The sequence below is a fragment of the Melozone crissalis genome, unplaced genomic scaffold (genome assembly GCF_028551555.1).
Source record: "Melozone crissalis strain CALT ecotype California unplaced genomic scaffold, PUWL_Pcris_2 ptg000042l_1, whole genome shotgun sequence".
Classification (NCBI taxonomy): domain Eukaryota; kingdom Metazoa; phylum Chordata; class Aves; order Passeriformes; family Passerellidae; genus Melozone; species Melozone crissalis.
This window is the reverse complement of record NW_026535820.1, coordinates 42,291,828-42,318,114: the sequence shown is the minus strand read 5'-3', so window position 1 is coordinate 42,318,114 and position 26,287 is coordinate 42,291,828. Positions and strand designations below refer to the sequence as shown.

Below are 26,287 nucleotides of genomic sequence, written 5' to 3'. Positions count from 1 at the left end.
TTTTTTTTTTTTTTTTAAATTTCGTTCTGATTTGTCAAACACTATAAACATTTTTCAAACTGACCCTTTTGAGGTGTGTTTGCCAACTGTTGGCGGTAGGCTGGGTTTAATTTCCAGGCTGCAGCATTGCAGCTGTGACCCGTGAAAGGCAGGTGGCACTCTGCTATCTGCAGTTCTCACAGACACCTGGGGAATGCCACGGCCCGAGCTGTGCACTTCAGGTACGGCTTGCTGCTAAATCTGTTGATGCTAAAACGGCAAATTGTTTTCAAAAAAAAAAAAAAAAAAAGTTTTTTTTTTTTATGAGTCTTTTATTTTAGTTTTCTCTATAAATATGTCCTATGATTTATTTAGGAAATTTGCCAGTTTGCATCTAACTATAGCACATTTGCTTAACATTTGTCAGGAAGGTAGCAAATGTAAACCAAGTTAATGATCCCCAAACTGCAGTCTAATTAATGTCCTCTTGATTTTTTGCTGGAATCTATATTCCAAAGTATGAAGCACTCAAATCTTTTGTCTTTTAGTGGATTTGTTCATGCATCTATTCTCAAATTTGTGTTTTTCCACAGAGACTTTGATGCAATCCAGTTGTCTGCTGTCTAGTATCAGCTCTACATAATAAATATATTAATAAAATTAATCTCTGTTTGGGGAGATTGATTTTGGAAGAAATTTCCTGGTGTCCCAGTGTATATTAGAAAATCAGGCAACTCACAGAAAAGCTGATGTTTGTCAATGATAGTAGCAGGAGACTGGGGTTGATACTTAGTCTGCACTGAGGCCTTTTCAATGAAACTCTTGAGTTTAACTCAACTGTGGAAACTTATCTTTTCAAATATTATCCTTTCTTTGCCAAGAGTTTGAATGACTTGTTCAGAAAGTTTAAATGCTGTGTAGCATGTTAGCTGTGCTACCATTTCCAGACTTATCTTCAATTAGCTTATCTGTTATGAAATTTCTTGCATGATAGCCATATAATACAGCTTTTCAATCCTTTTACATTTTTCTTTTTAAAATCAGGATCTGGCCTTGAGCTCCAGTATACCTTAGAATTGTTGGATCTTAATTTCTGGCAGAACTTGTTGATCTTTTCATTGTTACCAACCTCAGTAGTGGAGATTACTTTCATTGGGGGTGTTGATTGAGCAGCTCTGAGTCTTTGGCATATAATATTCTGATTTTTTAATCCCTTGCTAGATGAATAGCAACATGCATCCATTTTGCAGTATTTTTTTAGTTTAGGAGAAGCTCAGGGAAATTATAACTTTGGAAATACTGAAATGTAACCTTTTACTTTCCTCCCTCTCTGTAATACTGGGATATGTTCTTAGGCATTACTAAATATATGTGACGAACAAATTAGAGCACATGTGATGGCTGCAGGATTGGCTTATAATGTGAATTGGGTGGGCTGAAAAAATGAGCTGTACTGTGAATTGTGTTGATTTTCCCACCTCTCTCCAAATTTCAAAACTGAGCTGCTGTCTTTTGTGCTGTTGTCCTTCTCTGAATTGCTAGTCTAGCTGGAAACCCAGAATGCTGTTTAAATGTGCTTTCTTGTTAGACTTAGGTTCAACTGGGAATCAGGAATGTTTAAAACAAAGTTAACTATAAGGCCTCTGTAGCTAGGGAGAGAATATTTTAATAATTTGGGGCCCTGTTCTTCTGACCCACAGTAATCTTATTGCTGAATCAGTCATTTCTGTTAGTGGTGAACTCTACAGACAAAGGCATGAGAAAAAATATTTGTTTGTAGTTTTAAAAGTTATTGGGCAGTTGTTCACCACTGTGTCTTCCTCAGCACACAGTCTCTTCAGAAATTCCTGTTGCCTTTTTATTTCACTGTTTATATACATTTTTTTACTGTGTCATTTTAGTGATCTGCTTTCACTGGAAACCTACAAACATTTGCGTTGGCAAATGTTTTGAAGGGCTCCCTGGGAGCATGGCTAAAATGACCTTCTTGTGGGACAAAATGTATGGGAGGAAACAATTTCTTTTGACCTTGTCTGATAGTGAAATTGCCAAGTACTTGAGGAAAAACTCCTGGCCTTGCCATCTTCCTATGGCCTTGCCATAGGAAGATAGGTTATGTCTATTGCTTTGTTTCTCTCAATGTCTGTCAGAGTTTTAGGGTTTCTTTACTGAGTTGTAATCAAAACTGAAGACTGGAAAGAAATTATCCAGAGTCATTGGGCTGTTACATTAACTAACATGAGTTCAGTTGCTGATGGTCTCTTCTCTTGATGGTCTCGCTTACTTTCTCATTCTGAGCTTGCAATAGCAATATATGGTTGTTTTCGTAGGTTTTGTCATATAAACTGTGTGTGTGTAATCCAAATTTTAGCTCCTTCTCATGCTCCAGTGCATGCTTTTCCTTGTTGCTTTTTAAACCTTACCAGTGATACTGAAATATCTAGGAGACAGTATGTACACAAAATTGTTACTAGTGTCAGGTGTTACATTACCCAGTGCTGCAGAATGGGACTCCTAGCTTAGCCAAAAGATGGGATTTCAGCTTTGGATAGTTTTCTGATAGTGCTCTTCAAGGTGTATCAGCCTGGGATAGCCAAGAGCCTCATGACTCCGATGATCCTCATCAGTAGCTCTGATGAGGGAGTTGCTAAAGATGATGTTGGTACTGTTGTTGTCTGTTGTGCTCATTTTATGACCCTGTAAATCCATGTCCTAGCTCTCACTTGATAAAATACTTCAGAAAAGCCCAACCAGAGAACCCCCTTAATTCCTGTCCACTGTTGACGACTTCTCTTTGTGACCTGATCACCATGGTATGCCATGATTCCCGAAGGCAGGCAGATGTAGATGGAGGATGCTGTGCCATCAAAGAGTCAGAGAGTGCTGTTGTAGTTTGTTGTCCTCCTTGCAAATTCTGGGACTGTGTCAGACCATTGCCTGCTGGGTCCTTTTAGTTGTGCCAGTGTAGCTATTTATGTGGAACCAGAGTGTAAACAGTATTAGGGAACTGATCCTCTTAATGCTTTGCCTTTGAAGTACCCCTGGCCACCAATCCCAGTAAGGCCCCACAGGCTCTGGTCTCAGTGTAACTGCAGGTGTGCAGTCACTATTGTCAGGTGAGGAAGGAGAAGAGGATTGTGTGTGCAGAATAAAATTCTAATAACAATGAAATGTGGAGGATTTTGTCTCGGTGTTTTAGAGTGTATCCAGACAGCTTTTTTTAATGTCAGCTGTATAACAGGCAGCAAGCCCTCTTGTGGAGGCTGCCCATGGACTGAGGCACAGCTGCATGCCTGCCTTCAGCAGCAGGCTAAACTTGCCCCCTGAGGAGCGAGGTACCTGAGCAGCAACGCCTCGTTGCACTGCCCTTGAGTGTGTCCGGAGTGGGGAAATGCAGGGTAATAACCTGTTAAATACTGAAGTTCAGTCTTCCAGAGCTTGTCTGCCAGACCTTATTCTACTGAAAAATGGTAATAGGTTCTGATGCATGCTGTTGGAATTGATAGTAGAAAGCCTCAAAATCCTTCTACATTTATGTGCCAGGAGCATGAGTTCATGTGTACAGTTCTAGAGACACACAAGAGGTGAAGTTGGTGTTTGTGGGAAGAAAAACTTCTCTTGATGCATATGGGTACAAGTCTGAAAATGCTGCTACCCTGGCCTCTGGAGACTTGTCTAACTGATGTAATTCTGTTTTAAGTCTTGGTCAGAATTTACAGTTTCTTGAATTGTCCAAGAAAGTTGCTGGATTTTCCAGTTTATCTTCTGTTGCTTTCCTAAGCGCATAGTGTCAGACTCTTTGCCTATGCATTAGCTGTATCTTTAATATAGAAGGCAACCCAGTGGAGCCTGGGCATCATCCTTTAATGGCTGGTTGCAAAAAAAAAAAGTGCAACCATCTACAATAGCAAAAAGAGACCTGGGCTCTAGAGCTGAATTGTTGTTCTTTTTGGCATTGTGGTCTATTGTTTTACATTAAATTAATGGTCTGGGTGGGGGAACTTAATTTTTTCCTCCAGTAGTCTTTCTTTAGGCGAGTTTGCAAGTAGGTTTGATTAGAACATTCCATTTTTGCTCACTTATCTATCATTGTCAGGAGAGATTGTTTTGCAAATTTATTTAATCTGAAGGCCAATGAGATCAGTATTGAATTTTGAAGAAAAATAATCTTGAACTAGAGGTAAACACTTAATTCTGATATTTAACTTGAGCCTTTATATTTTGCTCTCAAACCCACAATCATAAAGAGCTCTTAAAATAACTTGAGCAAGCATGTTATTTTTCTTAGAGTGCCCCTGTGAACTCATTGCTGGCAATGGTTCTCTGCCTCTTGGGAAAAGGACACATAGGCCTTTTTATAGGATGGCTGTTGACAAAGCTTGTCCTTCAGCTTCACTTGTAGAGCTGCTGTGTTGTAATTGTTTTTTTACCAAAAGGTTAAAAAAAGAACTAATTTGCTGTGGAGTCATATCACTGATATTTTAATAAGGGGAAATATAAGACTTGTTTAACTGGAAATATAGGGAACTCCATTTGTTAGTTTTTGAGGAATGGTTCATATGCTTAACTTACCTTTCAGATTTACTGTAAATTCTGTATAAACTAGACCTGATTTATAATTGCATGTGATGGTTGGTTTTTGGGATTTAGCATTTTCCTTAAAAAAGTAATTTAAACAAGAGGTTTGGTTTTTTTTCCCTGGTACTCTCATCAACCTTGATCTTTTTTATAAGCCCCAAATTTCTAACAGTGCCAACACTGAAAATTTTGGAAGTGGCATGCAGTAAGTGGAGCAGTTGACACCAGGCCTGTTCCCAGCTCTGTGCACGCACTGACACCTTCAAATACTTGTCTGTAGCTGTAGATCTAGTCTAGAGAACCTGATTACAGATGAAACCTGAGGATCTAGAGATTTCTGGTTTTAACTTGCAGCTTTGGTTTGCTTCTTGCTAAGTTGGTTGCTTGTCTTCTCTTGTCCTTTTCTACATTGTGAAAAGTGTTGCTTTGTAATGTCTGGGTACCTTGTCTCCTTCTTGAGTATTTGGGGACTAAAACTTTCTAAGCATTAAAAGAAATTTTGCATGTGTTGAACGTTCTTGCTTCCACATAAAAACTTAATTTCTATGAATCAATCTTCATTTGAAGAATAGAGTTTCTGTGTTTGTATTAATATCTATAGATAGTTGATAATTGGAATGATCAGTCTTTGAATAAAATTGGCTGTTTGTGAATATCATGCATGTTGCCTTTTAGATACTTTAATGCCACCTTTCATCCCAAAACATTAAGAAGAGAAAAAAACTACAACCTTTGGCTTAGTAGTAGCATCTGGTTTTACTTTCATTGTCGTACTTGCCCTAAAATCACTTAGGGTTGTGTGAACTGGAATGCTCATAGGAGCCTTACTTTTGTGACTGAATGGGAAGGATTGAATTAACAAGACTTAGTATTATATTTTTCAGATTTATGTGTTATATTGTGACTGAAATGAGTTTGGAATTGCTCTGCCAGGCAGGTGACCAGGGAGAAAGTGAGGAGCAGAAGATAATCTCTTCAGCTTTAGCAATGGCAACTGATATATAAACTAGTGGCTTCTTCTGAAGTGTTTCATTTGGCTTCTTTTTGCCACAATAGTTCCCAAGATTCACCATTTAAACAGAATTTGGGCTTGTAACTGTAGTCTTTATGTTGCAACATGTGGAATATGTAAAATTTTCTTAAGAAGGAATGTTTATTGATATTTCATCTTTCTATAGTTTTAAGCCTAATCAACAAGAAGGGTGATGTAATCCATGAAACACAGAGCAGCTAACAGGCAAGCTCAAAGTGATATCCAGTTGTTAGAAGAACAAATTACTTGTTGGTAGAATTCCCTTGTTAAGGTTTAGGGCTGGACATGCTGCAGTGATCTCAGACCTAGGGGGAGGTTAACAAAGCTTGGGAAGAAGGATGTACCACTGATAGTGAACACACAGAATGCAGAATTTAAGGGCCATGAAGACATCTGGCAGAACTCCCAAGACAATGAAGAAACTAACAAAGCGACTGTGCTGAAATCAGCTCAGTCTGTCTGGGTAAAGGGTAATTCTGGCAGGGGCAGAATTCAGCTCTGTCTGGGTAAAGGGTAATTCTGGCAGGGGCAGATTGTGGCCACCAACTCAGACTGCTGACCCAAGAAAACCTGACTCAAAAGAAGAGAAGCACTGAGTATGGGACTAATTAGCATGGGAAGCAAGAGAATAATTTACCAATAGACAGAATACTCATTAATAAGAGAACTATGTAACTGATAGCCAATGAATGCTAATTCCTTTGTTTGCTAAGATATATATATATATAATAGTAAAAAGTTTTGATGGCTGGCATGCTTGATTTGAGTAGTATCACTGAGCACCCACGCTTGTGCAACTCTGAAATAAATAAGCAATATCTCCCCTGAGTGTGTAATTATTGGCTTGTTGCACATTGGGTTATGAATCCAATTTTTCTGGACGACACTTGCGTGTTGATCCCAGGAACTCATCTACAGAGAAAGTTGTTGCATCAATTTTCCATAATCCAGTTTTTCTAGGGGATATACCCAGGTGTTCAAAAGTGAATGGAAGAATAGCATCCTTGCCCCAGGGCATCTATGGATGGAATCAGTTTTTTCTGGCAAGATCACTCCCAGTGCATTCAACTGTAGCTCAGCATGGGAAGTGAAGGATGCAAGTCAATATTCAGAATCATTGAAATGATACTTCTTATACTTCTGGCAGTAGTATTTTCACACTTGCAGTCCTATAGAGAAGATTTTGTAGACACTGTATTTAAATATCATCTGTGAACTATGTTTTCTTTAAACCTTCTTTACTCAAAGTTCTACTTCAGTAAGTCCTGAAAGATTTACTGCTAACTCTTGCCAAGTTTCTAATGTCTCCAGACCTGTTGGAATGAGTCCAGAGGAGAGCAGAGCTGGAGCACCTCTCCTGTGAGGACTGACTAAGAGAGTTAGAGCTGTTCAGCCTGGACAAGAGAGGGCTCTGGGGAGACCTTGTGGCACCTCACAACACCTAAAAGGGGCCTTAAAGAAAGCTGAAGTGGGACTCTTTGCAAGGACATGTAGTGACTGAACAAGAGGGAATGGCCTTAAGATAAAGGAGAGTAGATTTAGATTAGATATTAGGAAGAAATTCTCTGCTGTGACTGAGGGTGGTGAGGCACTGGAGCAGATTGCCCTGAGAAGTTGTGAACTCCCAGTCCCTGGAGGTGTTCAAGACCAGTCTGGATGAAACTCTGAGTAACCTGGTCTTGTGGAAGGTTCTCTGGCCATGGCAGGTGGTTTGGGACTAGATGATCTATCTGAAAGGAGGTTGTAGCAAGGTAGAGGTTGGCATTTATCCCAGGCAACAAGCAGCAGGACAAGAGGAAATGGCCTCAAGATGGGCCAGTGGAGATTCAGGTCAGACATCAGGAAGAATTTCTTCACTGAAAGGGTGGTTAAGCATCAGAATGGGCTGTCCAGGGAAGTGGTGGAGTTACAGTTTCTGAGTGTTCAAGATGGGACTGGATATGGCACTTAGTGCTGTGTTTAGTGGACAAGGGGGTGTTCCATCAAAGGCTCCATCAGGAGGTTGGTTGGGTGTTCCAAAGGTTGGAATAAATGACCCTGGAGGTATTTTCCAATCTTAATGATTCCATGATCTTTAAGGTCCCTTCCAAACCTAACCATTCCATGATTCAGTGATTCTGGTGTCTTACATAGTGTGGCTTAAAGCAAGCTGGAGACACAAGCTAATTAAGCTAATTGCCTCCCTCTGGCATTTCTGTTACAGGCAGCTGCCTGTAACCTGTAGATCGCATGTTCCATTCATTCAAGGTTCTGACCCATCAAGGGAAAATGAAGTATAACACATATCTGAAGTAAAACTACAGCGTTGATAGTTACTTTAGTAATGTGCGACAAATGTATATGAATTAAATTAACAATGTGCTAGACAGAACTTATTTGAGCAATAATTTTGTGTAGAAATTGTTGGATGGGGCTCAGTGACCAAAATTATTCTAGCTAGATAACTGGTTCATAGTAGTGTTCCCTCCTTACAGTAAAACTTATCTGTATTTTAAAAGATTAATATTAATAGCAAAATGTGTGACACATGTAATTTTCTAAAGAACTCCTTGCAAACAGCATCTATAAATGCTTCCTGGTTTACTCTATGAATGGTCAAAATTAACCTCACCTTACAGTTCTTCCACATATTTGCAGGGGTGCTTGCTTTCCCCTGTCTACACACATGCATTCACCGCAGTTTTGCTGTCTATACTAATTTGTCAAGCAGTGGCACCTTTTCATTCTCAGGCTAGATACTAGATAATAATCTCTTCATTTGTATTGTCAGATTGGTGCTGTAGTATCCCACAAAGTAATAGTGGAAGGAGAGAGAGGCCTTTCTGGTGGGAAGAACTTCTTAGCTTCAATCCAGTGATTAGTGTGCAAGATTGTTCTGAAGACAAAGTGAATTGAAACAGAGATCAGGACACTGTTCTGATAGTTGATAGTTCTATTTTGAGCTCTGAAGAGCTCATCACTTTGAAGAACAAAGAAATATTGGTATCAAATATTGATTGTGTATTATCCAAAATTCATAAGCTTCTTAACTTTATTCTAGCAAGTTGGACTGCACGGATAAATGCAGCAACGTTTGCTGGAGAATGAAAAAAGTTAATAAAAGAAATACCATTTGAATTAATCTTTCATTATTAGTGAGATCTTTTAAAGGCAGATGTGATTAAATGATTTAACTGGATTCAGAAAATATAATTGAATCAGAAGAATTTTTGTAAATGATGAAGTTAGGTTAATTTAGATGAACCAGAAACATGGACAGGCTAATTGGACTACGCTAATGTACACATATACTTTTCTGAAAGCTGATGAACACTTTGTAAGTGCAAATGTTTCTCCACAGTTTGCCTCTGATTTGATGGTATATATTTCCATGCTCTTACTACAGGCAGTGATTAAATGTTTGTGTTCTGTAAGATTGAAGTGCAGTTGTTATGTTTTAATTTCTAAATTCTTCAGGTTCTGCTGCCTCAAACTGCAGCTGCAGTTCTGAAAGTGGCATCAGTAGGTCCTAGTATGGTAATTAAGATAATGTGCTGTAATATGTTGCTTTTGTAGGGCTCTTAATTAAACGTTAGGTTGCTTAATGTTAATGAAGAGGGGTGGAATATTGAGGGTTGACATTTAGCACTACTTCATTAAAAAAAAATTGGAAATAAAAGTTCTACACTGTTTGTTATCTTCATTTTAGATTAGCAATGCTAATAAAATGAGCTCTTATGCTCTGTTGAATTCCTTTTTGCTGTGTGTACATTTTAAGGCCAAGCCAAATCAGAATATCCCTTGCTTTAATGTTCAGTAATTTGGCTCAGTTCTTGTAGATCTAGATCTGTCCTTTGCAGGATAATGTCCAAAGCGTAAGGCAGGCTGGGGCACTCCGGCATTCTGCTTTGGGTTAAATGTGTGTAATTGTGTTAATGAACAAATAGTTCTCTAGAAGTTCTGGTGTTGTTAGCTGATTGCTCTCTCTCTGCCTAATCCATCAGTGGTAAGAACGTCTTGTGAATTTTGTAACTAGGTGGAATTGCTCTTCTCTGCTTTCACTCTGCAGTGAGTCAGCCAAGATGGTGTCCCAGCAGGGGAAATTATGTCTGTGAGCAAGCTGAAGGTTGCCATCAGGAGGTTGCCAAATGTCCTGTTAGTGCTATCACATGCAAGACATGCAGGTCACCTTTCCTGCATTCCCATAGCCCAGGCTGAGTGTACTGCTGTCAATACTGAACTCTGAGCAAGCAGGGGGCTTGGGCTGGCAGGAGCCTGCTGGCACTCACAGAGCTGTCAGGATTTTTCCTGCTGCTTTGTGTCCTGAAGCTCAGGACAGAGAAGGGCAGCTGCTGGTGTGTAGGTGGGTGGGGATTTTTCAAGGAGCAAAGATAATGGTGTAGGTGGTGGGCAAGAGGGGAGAAACAGCTGGTAGAAATAACAGGTGGGATAGGATGTTTTGGGTGAGTGGGAATAGAGGGCTTCAGAGGAAACCAGAGCCTGTGTGCCATATGAGGGCAGTGTGGTGGGAGCTAGCAGATGGGCAACTGCAAAATTGTGAAAGCCTTTCTCCCTTCTCTCCAGCACTACACACCTGGCAGCACACTGGGCGCACAGTGTTACCCTCTCACCCTGACTGCTCCAGCATCAGACTCCTTTTGGACTGGATCAAAAAGCAAGGTGCCAGCTAACCATTTCCACTGCTGCTGCACTGCTTTTCTTTAGTGCTTAGAGGCACACAGTTAGCTAGAGTTTCTCACACACATAGCTGCTTGAAGCTTCATGGCTGTGTTAATGTCAATATTTGGCAGGCAGGAGGACTTGCTATATAATAGAACTACAGAAACGAAATTCCAAGTTGGAAAACTGGGTCAGGCTAATTGAAGTAATGTCACCAGCTCTGGGGGTGGACAGTGTTCTCCTTTGCATGTTGAAGGTCTGTGGATCTACAGGGCTTTCAGCTGTTCTCCAGGTATGAACTTCCATGCACCTTTTTTTAAATTTGCTTTGTGTTTCTTTTGTGAATTATTATCTGCTTTGCAGTAGAAGTCTAATGTTGATGATATGATCCTCTGTATGTGTTATGGAAATCAACAAGTTAATTTTTCAAACTTAGGAAATTCATCCTGGTTTGTGGAACCCAAAAGAGAGCAGCAAAACCATCCCATAAATAAGAGCATGCACTCAGTGTTAAATGATAACAACTTGGTTTTATATCTTGGACAGAGGTCCTTGGTTTAGTGTGGCTGCTTCATAACCCAGACTCTTTACTCTCCACCTTTTATTTCTGGAAAAATAAAAATGTAATATTTTTTACCAAAGCAGTCAAAAAGCCAATATTTTCATTTGTCTGAGAACTTAGGATCATCAGAAGACTTATGAGGTACTCATAATGCTCAGTTTGGTGTGAGAACGCAGTTGAAATAGGTTGGAAAATCATGGTGGACTTCTGCCTGAGTTCTATTTATTGTGGAGAATATGGAACACAAAATATTTGCTTGAATTATCTGTAATACAAAGTATATTCTGAGATAATAATAAAAAATTCAATACAGCTTCTTTATTCCACTGTCAGCACATCCAGACTTTCCTTTTCCCCCTGTGTCTTTAAATATCTTCTTGTAAACCTTTCAAAGGTAGTTTTATTAACCTAACATAGTGCATATGTTGCTAGTTTGAGAAATAAGTCACAATGACTTGTAGTATTGTGTCAAAAATATCATTTAGAGGTTTAGAATGAGGGGAGCAATTAATGAACAGTCTTCACTACAAACAAATGTCAGAGACTCCTCCAGGGCTAAGCTGCTTCTGTGCCATATTCATTAATTGCTCTTTTGAGCAAAGTTGGTGTTGATGAGTGGGTTTAATTAAGTATACCTGAGAAAATCCACAAAAACAGATCCAAAGTATTAGAATGAAAGATTTGCATTTGATTTAATAAATAAAGGCCTTTTCATTCTCAGGGGGTTTTATGCTTCATGTAACAGTTTCTGGCTGACATTTCTCCCTGACTGCTGTGTTGTCCTCACTGCAGAGTGGCAGACAAGTCTCATGGTTTGCTTCAGGATGCATGCCAAATACCATGCCCATATTTAAGTCTCTATTATTAAATATGTATTAAATCTGTCATAATGGAAGATCTCTCACAGAACTCTACCTGTTGAAAAATGGCAGGAGAGGGAAGAAGCACATGTGAGTGGAAAGATAGAAATCTTAAACTGCTAAAGCTCATTCCAAACTTGCTAACCCTCTAACCTTGCTAAAAATACCTCCTTGGGAAAACTCTGTATATTCATGTGTTTAAAAAAAAACCAACAAAAAACCAAAAAAGCTCCCACCATATGTAAAGCTGGATTTTTTTTCAATGTACTTTGTGGCTTACAGGTCTAAATTGAAACTTGATGAGTGGTTTTTGAGGGCCCCCAAAATCCATGTTATTATGGGAAATACAGTGATACATGTATCAGCATGGGGTTTTTTGTTACATTTTTGGTTCTATTTTGACATGTGTAAGAGTCTGCCGAGAAGGAAAAGGCTACTTCTGTATCTTTTCTGTGCATTGAAATGAAAATTGCATTAATATATAAAAAATACTATTAGTTTGTGTTTTGATGAGAGGGTTCTGGGGGAGGGGGCCCTTTTTATTTATGCTGCTTTTAGGTGTTTGTTTTGCTTTTATTTGTACATTCTATTGTGTAGAGTCAATCAGAATGTGAAGAACAGTATAGTGAAAGTACTCATAATTTGCAGTTTTGAGCCAAGTGGTAACTGGAAGCTTTAATAGCTTTTCAGTACCACTTCAGAAATGGAGATGTGCCATTGGACAGACATGTCAGAACTTAGTAAAAATAGCATATCCTACAGTGGGCATTCATCCAGAAATCTAAATTTAGCATTGTATCCTGGATATAGTACTGCAGGTGGTCACATGCACTAAATTGTATTCAGCACCCTCTGTTATTCAAGCAGGTCTCAACATTCTTATTTTAAACATTTTATGGTTTTATGCAAGGCTACCTTACTGTTATTACTGTGGTTCTTTATATGGCATCAAAATGTGAGACGTGTTTCGTAGGAATTAAAACAAAGCCTTAGCCAGAGATGTTTAGTGTCATGGTTCTGCGTGAATGGAAGTCAGTGGCACAATTCCAGATGACTTCAGCTGGGAGTATTAGTAGATCCTGACTTATTTCTGATAATACATATAAACACACAGCCAGCTGGCAGGTTTGAGTGTGATTTATTTCACATTATTCTCTTTTGCTTGTAGCATTCCAGTAGAGTTTGGCCAAAGAAGCTTGAAGGAAAGTTCTATCTGTGCATTAGGGGAATGTTAATCTTGAGGAGAAACAGAGCTTGGGTATTATGGTTTGATTAATTACTTGAATATTTATGCAAATTACAGTAGGTTCTGATGAGTGTCATATGGGGAAAGTCTGTACTGAGCTTTTTTTTCCATTTATTCTACCCTCTTCTTCCTGTTTCTGGAGCAATAGCAGGACACAGGATTTTTAATAACTGTGGGCAGCAGGTTTCTTTAAAACCCACTGGAATGACTTGTAGAAATAAGGTAGAATTTTCTTATGACATAATTACTGAGTACAGGTGTTAGTTATTGTGTTTGTTTTCAGATAGGGAAACGAGAGCATATGTTTCTCACTCTCTCTATAGATGACTATGTGTGTGGGCAGGGTGTGGAAGAGAGACGACAGAACTCTGTGTATATGTAAATATTCTCCTAGGGGACAAACACCTAGGAAAAAGATGGTTTCCTTTATTTTTTATATTTTAACTGTATGTGATCATATTTTTTTTTTATTCAGAGAGTGTTACTTAATGGTTTGGAGGTTATAAATAGACTTCTGACTTTTTAACACTATCTGTAAGGTGAGAGACTGCTGCTTCACATTTTCAGATTCATCTGCAGATCTTTATTGCTTTGGTCACAGTTTTTTTTAACAGCAATTCCTTGTCATATTGAATACTTGTGAGTATTCCAACAGTTTCTTGGGTGATAAAAGAAATTATTCATTTTTAATTTAGATGATGTCTGATATTTTCATTACTTTCACATGTAAGAGTTTAGGTAATGCTGGGGTGGAGAGGCTGGATTTTTAGGTGTAATATTCATGACTAGAGTGAAGAGAAAGCCATTCATGTGTACTGAAGGGGACACAACGAGTACAGTGGGTAAGATGGAAGTGTGATTTCTCCAAAGATTCGTAGCAGAAGCTTATTCTGTTTATTTGCCATAGTAGACTACTGGCAGGCTTCAAAACAGTGATAAGATTGAGCAGTACTTGTGTTTTAAAAAGGCTGACAAGGAAAACACCCACACAGATAAAGTGTTTAATAAAGGTAATTTTAAGTGATTGCAAATGCATCATGTCTTTGTGGAAATGGAAGTGCTCAGTAAACCTAAACCCAGTGGCCTAAGCAAGTTTGCTTTTTTAATTATAAGTCTTTGCTATTGTAGGAACAATAAGTAAAAAAAAAAAACCAAAAAAACAAATAAGGAAGAAAAGTAAGCTTTTGCCCTCCAGTATAAACCTGGCATTAATGGGTCTGTAGTGTGGTGTGGTGTCACAAGGATCTCTGCTTCTTATTTGCATCTTGGAGGAGCAAGTGTTACAGCCATGAAAGTGAGCAGAGTTACAAGGGCAGCAGCCACGCTGAAAGTGGGTGCATTGGCTGGAAGCAGAAATGAGTTCTGTGGATCTGGTTTACTTTCCAAGTGAAATTGATGTATGTGGGTAAGTGCAAGCACCAAAATGAGCCTTCTAAGAAAGTATTAAGTACAGGATGAATTTTGGGAAAGCTGAATGCTGTGTCATTAGATCTAATGAAGTTGTAGTTATTGTCTTAGCATGACACCTATTATAAAGGCACATAAATAACAGATTAAGGAAAATATGGGCCTATAATGCCTTTCTCCTGTCTAAGGGAGAAACTAATATGTACAAGCCTGTGAAATCTTTTGTAAAGGAGTTCAGACTGCTTCAGTGGAAGGTGCTGCATGGGTAAATAGGTCAATTATATCCAAGTTCAGTGAACTCATTTTAAAAATAATTTTAAAAATTGAGCACTAATAAGATTCTAGTACTCTGATTTAAAAAAAATTCCTCTCCTATTCTAGTCTTAGTGTGAACAGCAACATGAACAGTTGAAAAACACATTTAAGATAACCAGAATTTTATAAAAATAAAGACTGGAGATACCAAAATTGTTCAAAATTCTTCTATGTTCTAAGATTTAGAAAAAAAAAAAAAAGGCAACAGCACCTTCTGCCCCTTCCCTGAAAATTACTATTTTAATGCTTATTTCAACTACAGCAATTGTGCTGGCCTAGATGGGGGCTAGAGGAAAGAAAACTTCTGAAGGCTGAGCTTATTCATGGACTCCTCTTCCCCCTCAGCTTCTGTGCTTCTCAGTAAATGCACCCTGTGCGGGCAAAGCATTTTTGATTCATCTCTCTGAACAACCACATCTGTGGCTTAGATGGTTCATCTCTTTTTATAAGAAGGATGTAAGCTTCACAGAAATAAATTATTCCCATATTGTTGTGAGTTTTTGCACTAATTTTAGACAAAGATGCTTTAGATGTGGGTAAGAAAGTTCTCTGTCTTATTTAGGTGACAACTGGAGACTTGCATGAGAAGTAGAAAATGTGGCTAGTTCTTTATGATATGACATTTTAGGACAGATTGACAAACAGCTTGAACGACATTTGAAATGTGAGATGTTGTAAGAACTCACTGCCTTTGCTGTATGTAAACACTGCTGTGAGAAAAACAAGCTTTTATTTAAAAAAGAAAAATGATGAGGGAGAGAAGAGCAAGTTATGCCTTGAGCTATTTCCTTGTATGATTAACACCTGGACTGTCTTCAGAAAATGGCTTGTCTTTCTGCTTTTATAATTTCAGAGTGGGTATTGACTGAGCAGCAGGGGGCTTTTTTTCTTTATCTGGTGCCTTACTGAGTTCTTTGCAGTCTCCTGACTCTGTTAGGAAGCTAAAATTGCAATTTTAGCTATCAGGCATAGAAATCATTAACAACATTTATTGACTTCTAAACACTCTGCTGTTATCTCGATGCTGTCAGATCACCTTTGCCCACTTTCTACAAAACATAATTGAAAACAATGAAATTTCTCAACTTTTGTGGACAGGTTACAGACTGGAGAAGATTTTTATCTGAGAAGACATCATTCAAGATGAAGCTATAAGAAGCTGCATGTGCTAGAGGTAAGGACAGCTTTAACAAAGAAATCTTGACAAAAAAACGCCGTGTGCCTTTTCTACTTTGTCCTTTGCATTGAACCAAGGGGTGTTTTGCAGAGGTCAAATAAGAAAGTTGTAGTGGAACTGACACAGAAATCCATTCATGCTGACTTCAGATTTGTAGGTTTCAGTATCTGTAGCTTCCTTGCATAGCTCAGTTCTGTTTTACAGTAATAATTAATGCTTTGGTTTTGATTCTTTAGGGTTGATTTATGTATGAAGCTCCTTTGAGAGAACAGGATAGATAGCATTGCCACTGCTTCAGGTGAGGAAATGAGTGAGAATAATTAAATGCAGCTTTAAAGCAGTCTTATGTATCGAAGAGCATTCTCCATGAGGAGTAATAATTTCCTGTCAACTAAGAAATGAAGAAAAGGTAAAGAGAAGATAATTTAAATTAAAAAGCAAAGAAATCTTTTAATAGACCAGAAAGTAGGACACAAAGCAAAAAGGAAGCATACTGTAAAAATGTAAACTCTTTTTTAATACATTAGCAAATCAACACATTTCTCTTATATTTCACTTTGTATTTGGAACCAAAGCTACATGCAGATACATCTTGCTGGAAATATGTGATTATTTTTAATTAGAACCTTGCACGTTTCTTTGCATATTAAGTGCAACAAAGGAGTTAGTAAATTGATACATGAGAATGTTAGAAATAAGGTAAAAGTAACCTGGATGGTTATAGTTGTTACACACTGACTTTGACAGTCTGGGTACTGTAAGTTCTCCCATGTTTTGAAGTACCTGTGAAAACTGGGAGTGGTGACAAAAATCTGCTTTCTAATGCTGTGTAATAATATCATTTGGAGCAAGCCTTTGGCCTTCCAGATATGGATTATATCTGTTCTGAGGATGACATAGCTGGAACAATCTCCCACCCTCCCCCTCAAATTATGTGTTGATAAAGAAAATAAAATACTACCCCTGTTTACTGAGCTTTGTTTCTTTTTGTCACTTTTGTGTGCTTTTCCTATCATAGATTGATCCTCCTCTGTAAATTTACCAGACAGTAACATCTACATAGGAGTCCTGTATCATGAGACACTGGGAGCTTAAAATGCTCATCACATATATGTATATGAACTGTACTATTTGTCCTGATCTGGAATATGTCTTTGTTATTATGTTTTTTAAATGCTGAATATGTTGTACTGCCAAAGGAAAATAATTCTCCCTGCCATCCATTGCGTTTTGTTCAATTTAAGCAAGTTTTACCAAGTTCCTGTCAGGTTGGGGTGCGGTGGCTTTGTGTAGATTAAGCACTAAAAATTGTGTGAGAAGGATAAAAGAAAGGTTGAGAGGAGTGGTCAGGAAGTGGCAGGGTGTTAGGAGATGGGTTTGGAGTGAGTTCAGAGTGAAGAGGCTGATCAGGATGCGTGGGAAATGGATACATTGTTCTCAGACATAAGATGCGGAAGGCTGGTATCAATTTGTTGGGAGGAATGTGATGAAAAATGAGACTCTGATAACTGTTTGAAGGTTTGAAAGCAATCTTTGATATATTGTGAAATACGTGTCCAGTAACATTTCCTAAAACCAAGGATGGCAATGCTGTCAGCTCCACTTCAGATGAGGTCTTGTAATTTTTTAACATTGCTACTCTGTGAATAACAGAAAGTAACACTTGTGCTGAGCAGTAGAAGTGTTAAGGCTGTGATGTGCACAGGGAAGGTGCTGTAAAGTGGCACCTGAGGCTGTGGTGTGGCACAGGAAGGTGTCTCACAGCCCCTGCTGCAGCCACCTCTCAGGGCCAGGATGGGTGTGGGAGTTCACACAGAGCTGGTGGTGTTAGCACTGCAAATAGCTCTGGGGCACTGTCCTGATGCACCACCTCAGAAAGAATTGAAGTGGTCATCAGGCCATGCCCACGGTGAGTGCTCCCTCCAGAACTCCTTGGGCAGAGGTTTGCTTTCAGCTTTGCTGAAGTGCCTGGGTTCTCCTTGTGGTTTCTGAGGCAGTCACTGAATGTGCGTGGAGCACAAAGGTAGCCATACATTCATGGGTATCGTGAACTCAAATTTACTGCCAGAACGTGAATTCCAATCATTATGGGGCACCTGACATTTAAATAAAGAAACAAAATGCCTCAGCCTTGATAATTCAACTTGCTGCATTCGTATTCATCATTTTGGTTGTGCAAGGGAGGGAAGGAAAATTTGCCCTGACATGAAGTGCCAAGCTCAGCTGGACATCAAACTGTAGCAGGTGTTCTCGAGGGATGAAGGGCCTGCAATTTGCAGGAAGCCTGCTTGGGAGGAGTAGAGGGCTGTCTGCTTTTGGACAGCAGATTTGCAACTACTTGCTGAAACTTTCGCCCAGTGACTGTAGTTGCTATTGGCCTCTTTGGAACATACAGAAGCTTGCTTGCTGTACCATGGTGATTAGAAAATATTAATTTTGTTATGCACAAAAATCCATCATGAAAGTCCTTAATGAAAGGTTGACCATTTTCTGCTACTGTTAATTTCTAAACTTTTTTTTTTTTTTGCAAATGTAATTGCTGCTATGATTACAGAATGCCAAATTGAGTTTGGGGACATATGCAATATTCTTTTACCACTAGTCTAGTCAAATAATTTTTAATGAGACAAAGAGCTCGTTGAACACCCAAATTGGTTTGTTTACTTCAGTAGCTTAACTGCATTAAAATCAAAGAGTTTGCATGGGCAGGGGGTAATCTGTGTCTTTGCTGGGCACCATTAATCACTCCCTCGACTGAGTGCAACACTTTTGAAAAGTGACTTATAGATGATTGAATAACTTTACTCTCTACACCATTAATGGCTCCCAGCAGGCTGCTAGTCTGCAATCACAAACATCTGTGCATTTGAAAGTTTCCACTTCCTCAAACAGAGACATATTTTACAAAGAAAAGAAAAGGGAAGAAAGAGGAGAATTTGTTTTTGTGTGAGTGGTCTTTTGGAAAAAGGGCTAGTGGAAAATGTTCATGCTTTAATTCTTTGTTCATGCTTCTATGTTAAAGTGTCGTATGAGTTTACCTTGAGATCTTAATGGCATTAGAAGAATTTTTTGTTTTTAATTTGTTTTTGTTGTTTTTACTCCATAGGATCTTTCTGACATTTGATATCCAGTAGTGTAAGAAAATGTATCCTGATTGCCTAGGAACTCATGGATGTTTTTGTTTTAACTGTGTTTAAAGTAAATGTAGCCACTTACCCCTAGACACTGCACAGTGTGCTTTACTTATTCAAAGCTGATTTCTCTTTTGGAAACCCGCTTAACAGAACAGAGAGCAAAAATCCTTTCTCCAGGCAGTCTGTGACTTTTAAAGTAGTCTTTTAGACAATCAATTATTCAGGGGAAGAGTGCTGGACATTGGCCATGTTTCCTCTCTGCAGAGTGTCACGGTGGTTCCCACCACACCTGACCCAGGTGGGTGCTGCACAGCTGTTGTCACTGTCACAGAGCCACTGAGGGACAGTTGCTTGGGACTGCAACAGATCGTCCAATCAACCACCCATGTTCAAACTGTGTTTGTTTTCCTTTAGCTTCTTCTAGCACATATTTCAGACTATCTCAGCTTTTTGCTTTTGAGGACTTCCAGTACTTGTCCTATATAACCTGTTGAGTATTAATCCAAGAGTAACATATTAAAAGCATGAGATTGATGGTGCTGTTTCAAAGTTCACTTTTCACTGTTCTTGCAGTGAAAAGATCTCACCTAAGAGGACTTGATAGGTAGAAAAAAAAGGACGACCCAAAGGAAAAAAGAAGAAGGAAGGATGCCTCCTTTATTGGTCAAAGATAATTGGTTCTGTACTGAAGACATGTTTTAAGTTATCTATGGGTAAGGATATGACAGGATTAATCAGTTTCATGAAGCAGTGAAAATTTACTGTGTAATTGAAAGGTGAAAAGTTTGCATCCATTAATCAGATTGGTACTGGGGTAAGATAAAGATAGCCTTGAGTTAGAAGTCTAACAATTAATATTGAAAAGGAAAGTGAGATGAATTGTGTGTGTTCCCTAACAGCTATGCAGAATGGGACTCCTAGGTAAGTGTCTGTTACCCCAGAGCATGTTATAACCAGAAGTTGATGTATAGTGGGATAATAGGACATCTGAAGCTTCAGTTAAGTACCTCTTTGACAAAGCTAGCTATGATTTTAGGAGACTGGGCATCTTTGCCTGTTCCAGCATTGCTACTATGAGTGAGAAATGTTGGATCCAGAGTTCCCACTTCACTATCAGGTGGGGAGGCAGATTTTTTTTGTGCTGTCCCAAATAACTTGCCCAGCTACTTAGATGAGGCACCCTAATGGGTCTTGTGTCCCTGAAAATTTTTCCTATCATATTTTTTTTAAATTTTTCTGTGAGCTTCTAATCAGTTTAACTTCTGTGGCCTGTGGTTTAAATGTACTCATCACTGGTGTCCTGGACTGAGCACCAAAGGGGTGAGGTCCAATTCTGAGCAGAAGATAGGAGTTTTGAACATCCTGAATGTATTCTGGCTTGTCATCTGAACTGGTGATTCCTATTGATGGTAGGAAAATGATAGGAAAAAAATATGGCTGACAGAGTGATCATATTGAGAGATTTTTTTGTCCACTAGACTCATATTTTCTTTGTATGTGTGTTGCACTACCTGTTTCCTTTTTTTTTTTTTAGTTTCAGAGAATTACTTGATTATTAAAAGCAAATCCACAGTAAGATGGAACTATCCCATGGACAAATACTTCCCTGTATAATTCCTGTAGCCAGAGAAATTTAAGCTGCTACAGCAGTAGTGAAGTGGCAAGGATTGGTCACAAAACTTCTTTGCCAAGAGGGGATTTTGTTTGGCCTTATGTCTGGCCATATTGCTGCTCCTGATCTTGTTAAATGCTTTCCACTACCCAAATTATTTTATATGTATGTGTTTGTAATATACAAGAGAGGGGCTTTGTGTGTCAAGACCAGGAAAATGAGTTTTCATTCCATCAAGGCAGAATCGATAAGAGGAGGATCATGAGCTACTGGCACTTGTCCTGGAACATAACTTACAAGTGCTATTAAAAGAATGTGGCTGGAGCTGTCTTTAGCATGAGCATTCAATAGAACATCATGAGGAGAGCGCATAAATCATAATAAAGTTTTATAATCCTTTTCCTTTATAAATTAAAGGAAATTAGGAAATCTTATTTGTTCTGTGTGATTTTTTTCTTTCTTTCTTCCCACCTCCCCATGTGCTTGTAGGTAGTGTTGGATTATTCAGCTGCAAATAGTTTGTTGTGAATTTATCCCTAATATTCACACTTTCATTTATTCTTTTTTTTGTTTTCATTGTTAGTGACTGAAACTTGGTTACTTAACTGCTCTTTGTATTCTCTGCTGCAACTGTCAGTGCTGGTGCCCAATTCTGCTGATGGATTTAGTGATACAGAGCTGGGCTCCAATCAGCAGTGTGTTCTGTAGGCAGTGGGCAGATGGTGATATCCAGGATCCATGATGAGCTGAGGCTGGATCCGTGCAGGCACTGATAGGCACTGGCTGTGGATGCAGTGTTCACTTGTGAGCTGCTGGTTTATGTCAGCTCTGAGCTTGTCCAGTGAAATTTTTCATAGCAGCTTCTGAGCAGCCGTGCTCTCACGGGGTGGGGAGGTCTCCCTGTGCCAGCCCCAGTGCTCTGGCTGTGCCTCCTGTGATGTCTCCATACAAGCGAGACCCTGGCTTAGCTGCAGGAAACCTCTGGCATTGTGGCAGAAGCGGGAGACTGCAGTAAGTGAAATGTGCTCTACACGGTTCTGCAAGCCCTCTAATTTGGAGCTTGTGTGTTTACAGACCATGATAACTGAAGCTAAACAAAGCCAAGCAGCCTTTAAGAGATGTAATAAAAACAAACAAGCGTGTACATCTCTCTTCCTAGGTGCCTTCATTATGGCAATGGCTTGGGAGTGAGGCTGTAACTAATCCTCTAAAGTGTCAGCCTCTGTTATTTATAAATTGCTTTCTCATCTGAATGATGGAGTCTCACCCTCTCTCATGCTTGCAGAAAAGTTGATTTGGGCTTTATTCCCCTGTCTTCTTGTTGGTAATAAAATGTACAATCATATGTTGTGCTCTTGACTAAGTTTCTTCTGCATCTATCTTTGTTGACATCAAGCATTAGTAACAAAATATTTTCTCTCCTGTTTTTGTAGAGAATTGCCTAACTGAAAACTGAACTGTGTAGGAGCAGGGGGAAAAATAGCATGTGTGAGCAAAACCAAGCCTCCATATTAAAAAAAAAAATCCAAAACTTATTAGTAATTAAGTAATTATTAATCAATCTGAGCTACATATAGAAGGAGGTCTTGTATTTTGTGACAACATGCTTATAGTGTTCTATAAGCACTTTGGGACACTATAAGTGTCCTTTGGTTATTGTCTGGCTTAGGTGTGGCAGCAAAAGCTGTTTGCAGTCTTGTGCTTGGCATGTAAGTGGCCAACAGGTTGTGAACCAACACGTTTTATGTGTCACTGCTGAATTCCACACTACAGTGTTGCTTTTAAAACAGTAGGTTTGTGTTGATAAATGAGTCAGCTTCTGGTAAAGCAAGGGCCTGGAAGAAAGATTTTTTTTTTTCTGGAAATAGTACTTGTAAAGGATGGCTTGAGGAGTAAGGTACTGGTTAGGGCTTTTTAAAAATAATGAGTTAATAAGAGTTGCCTTTTAATAAGATATGATCAACTGTGTAAGATACATTTGCAGTGTAGATCTGAAGTGTATGTGTTCCTAAATCATTACTATTTTATGCTTCTCATCCTCAGATGTGAAGTTTAAGTACAAACATCTATATTTAATATTCGACACTAAAAGTAAAGTGTATGTTTGGTCAATAAATTAAGGAATTAAGAAAGGAATTTTGGATGGTCTGAGTTCACATGTCATACAAACATAACATGATCAATTTTGTATGAAAAAAATTGATCTTTTTGTCTGCCAGAGGAAAAAGAGTAACTTCTAATCAAAACTACAATGGGATAGTAATAAGAAATAAATTGGGAAGACTTATTTTGCTATGGGTCAATTATGCCACATTAAAAAAAAAGTACAACTTCCCTAGGTGTATTAATATAATACAACACTGGGATTGTTACCAGCGTTCACTTCACACTGAATGACACCAGTTTTTCTTGGAAACTATTTAGTACTCATAGAATCAGAGACTGTCCTGAGCTGGAAGGGACCCACAGGCAGGCATCCTCAAGTCCAACTCCTAATAATAATGGTGTCGAGGTTTTGGGGTTTTTTCCCTCTCTCTCTTTTATTTTTTTTAATCACAAAGATTATTCGACAGGGAACAATAAAATTGCTCTGAAACCTCAATACTAAAAAAATTTAGCACTTTTCATGTTGTGGTAATTGCAGGGAGGTCCTTCTCATAGCGTGGATAAGTGTCCAGGGAAGTCTGACCTGGCTGCAGTGTGGGCCAGTGATGCAGAGTGATCTGCGCTTGTAATACAAAGTGTTGTGCAGATGAGCCCCATGTTGCAGCCACCATGGGTTGTGTAGCAAAGAGCTGGGAGCCCTTTTCAGTGGCAGCTGGAGTCCTGCCTCTTGGGCTTATGCAGGGAGAGGTCACTGAGAGTTTCCTGGCACAGGAGTTTCTTTCTGACAACACTTTAAGCACTTTTTGTTTTCAGTCACGTAAATAGTGTGTGAGCTACAGAACAAGATCAACTATGGTATAAAAATGGGAAAAGAGATAAATATTTTCTGCTTTGCTAAAGAATAGGTGGTGGAAATGACACACCTAGCTAGTGTGCTAGTCAGAATTGGGCTGTTATCATCTGGTCTGCATTAGAAACTGTGATTGATACTGGTAAAATAAGTGAATAGAAGAAGCTGGCATCAAAGCTAACTACTTTCCCATATCTTAAGGTAGAAATTAAAAACTGACTCTTTTTTTTATGCTTACAAGCATAATTACAGCTGGACTGGTATCCTTATAGAAAACAGATTTTCGGCATTGCGTTACTTATTCTTGAAGATAGGCTTCCAGAATAAAAACAACATGCTCAGGCATTTTAAAAAGTTTTTTATTTTTTTTAAAGGATATACAATAATGATTTCTTAGCTTCAAGGCTTTAGGATAAAAATAGATAAAACAGTGAGCTGAAAAACTCTTTTCTGTCCTGGCCAATGGGTTATCGTCTGCTCTATATATTTAGCTGTATACAAACAAATATATGAAGATAAACCTTCCCCCTTTGCTCCCCCCAAAAAACTTTGAAGGGTGCTGTTCTTTGTTTAGGAGTGGGCTAGAAAAAAAGAGTATTGCTCAGCTTCAAGCCTTGGCTGTCATATCTTAGCATTTGTGGAAATACTCCCCAGCTTCCAGGAACAGACCTGTGAAATCTGTGAGATGAAGACTTTTTTTTAACAAATGTGGTCCTGGCATTGGTTTGTGTACTTACTAAGTTACATTTTGACTATAAATTTTTATTTTGACAAGTGCAGAACATAATTTGTTGCTAAACAAATTATAAGCTAATGTAATAAGCTCTTTTTGTTTTTTGCAACAAATAATTTTTGATGCTCTTATTTATTTATTTTTATATCAAATACCATCTGTGTTCTTTATTGTAATACTGTAGTTTTAGCAATTAGCACTACACTGCTAGTGCTGTACCACATATGTTAATAATTTCTTTCCTAGTTGGCATTGATCTTTTGTTCCATGCTGTTGGTTCTGAAATCTGGAACTCTGTTGCTTACCTCTAAATTACTGATCCTTGAGCCATGAAGTATGTTTCAGGTTGTTTTGATATTGCATAGATTAAGTTTAGAATATTTTAAACTCCACAGTGCTGTGTGTGTTGATTTATTTATTATTTAAATACGACACAACTTATCTGAGGTAGTGCAGTTTTTTTCAAATGCAGAGGACATTTGAAGTGTCTCCTGCCCTGTCTGGGAGTTACTGCTCCTTGGATAATTAGCGTGGATTCATTCACTGTAATCCTTATGCAAGTAACTTCTGGATGAATTGGTGTGTTTTATAGTCAGACCTCTGCAGGAGTCAAAACTCTGCAGGAAATGATCTGATATCCTCATTCCCACTTCTGTAACACTGAAGATGATGGCTAGCTAAGGGCACTTCCAGAACATGGAGATACTGTTTCCGTGTTGTTTGACTCGGCTGTGTTGAATGCATCCTGGTATTAAACAACAAAACAATCAGCTTTGTATGATCAGAAGCACAGAGGTATGACTTCTTTTTTGATGTCCTCTCATGCCTCTTGTTATCATGTTCTGAATGTGCCCACACAACACTTAAAGGCAGAGGGAAGCTTGTTCTGTTTGTGGTTCAAGCTGGCTGGCAGGGAGCCAGCTCCCATCTGAAGGCTGTGCAAACTTTTCAGTTCATTGCAGTGTCAGACTTAAGTTAACACAATTCTGCTGTGTCTACAAGTCTTATTTTTTCCCCTGGGTTTGTTGGGCAGCTTGGAGCTCCTGAGGTATGACCTTTTCTTCAATACATGACATAACTGTACTCTTTATCACATATGCCTTTTTTTTCTTTGGCAACCGATGAATTGGATTCTGCTTAGAAATTTTAAGGCTCTTCACTTTTTCCTCTCTACATACATGCCCAGACCCATTTGGAACTTCTAACAACAACAGTTAATGGTTTTGGCTTTTTTTTTTTTTTTTTTTGCGTTCAGTAGCTCTGTTGCTGCAGCACTTGAAAAATGGGGTATGGAAAAAAATCAAAGTAAAGAATTTGCAATTTAGAAAATTTGTAGCTAGCTTTAGATTTGGAAAATCTAACCCAGAGGTTTTATATTTGTGTCATGACTGTTTAATTCACATTCCATCTTGCAAGCTAGGCACCCAGAAAACAAGGGAGGTGCCTCTGGGAAGTTATGTATGGAACTTGCTAATCACAGTGGAGTAAAGGGGTAGTAGTGCCCCCAAACTTTGGCTGGAAACCTCAACTCGATTGTTCTCTCCTCTATAACCCTCAGTGTTACTTACGTGAGAACCTACCTGTAAATGGCTTCTCCCTCCTCCAGCCTCTCCTATAAATAGGTGTGCAGTGAAAGTGTAGGACTGAAGATGAGAGGTGTTGGAAAAGGCCAGAGCATCGAAAACTGTCTGGGGAGTAAAACTGAAACTCAGGCAGCTTCCAGCCCTGGCTGATGAGCTTGTGAATGTAATGCAACCAAGTCCAAGCATCAAGTGACAGACCAGTTGTGGCTGAGAAACAGGGAGTGGAAGCAGGAATTTGAAGTACCTGTTGGTAGCTTGAGCTCTGCAAGGGCCATCATGCAAATAGGATTTTCTGTTCTACGTGAAAATTTTGGGTCTGTGCACTGGCTGCACTCTTTTCATATTTATCAGGAGGGACCACTTGTTGCAAGCACTGAGTTGATGGCAGGCCACCTCATTCCTTTGACCCTTCAACTGGAATAGCAAAAGATGCCAAAGTCACATTTTGCTTAC

At 38.9% G+C, this 26,287-nt stretch overlaps 1 protein-coding gene across 2 annotated transcripts in view; it reads left to right on the top strand.

The window, feature by feature from the left end:
• Positions 1-26,287, top strand: part of SEMA5A (semaphorin 5A) — a 310,103-nt gene that overhangs the window by 2,970 nt on the left and 280,846 nt on the right. For both annotated transcript variants that reach the window (XM_054284906.1, XM_054284907.1), the window contains exon 2: positions 15,738-15,813. The gene's annotated coding sequence lies outside the window, so the exon portion shown is untranslated. The remainder of the gene's footprint in view (positions 1-15,737; positions 15,814-26,287) is intronic.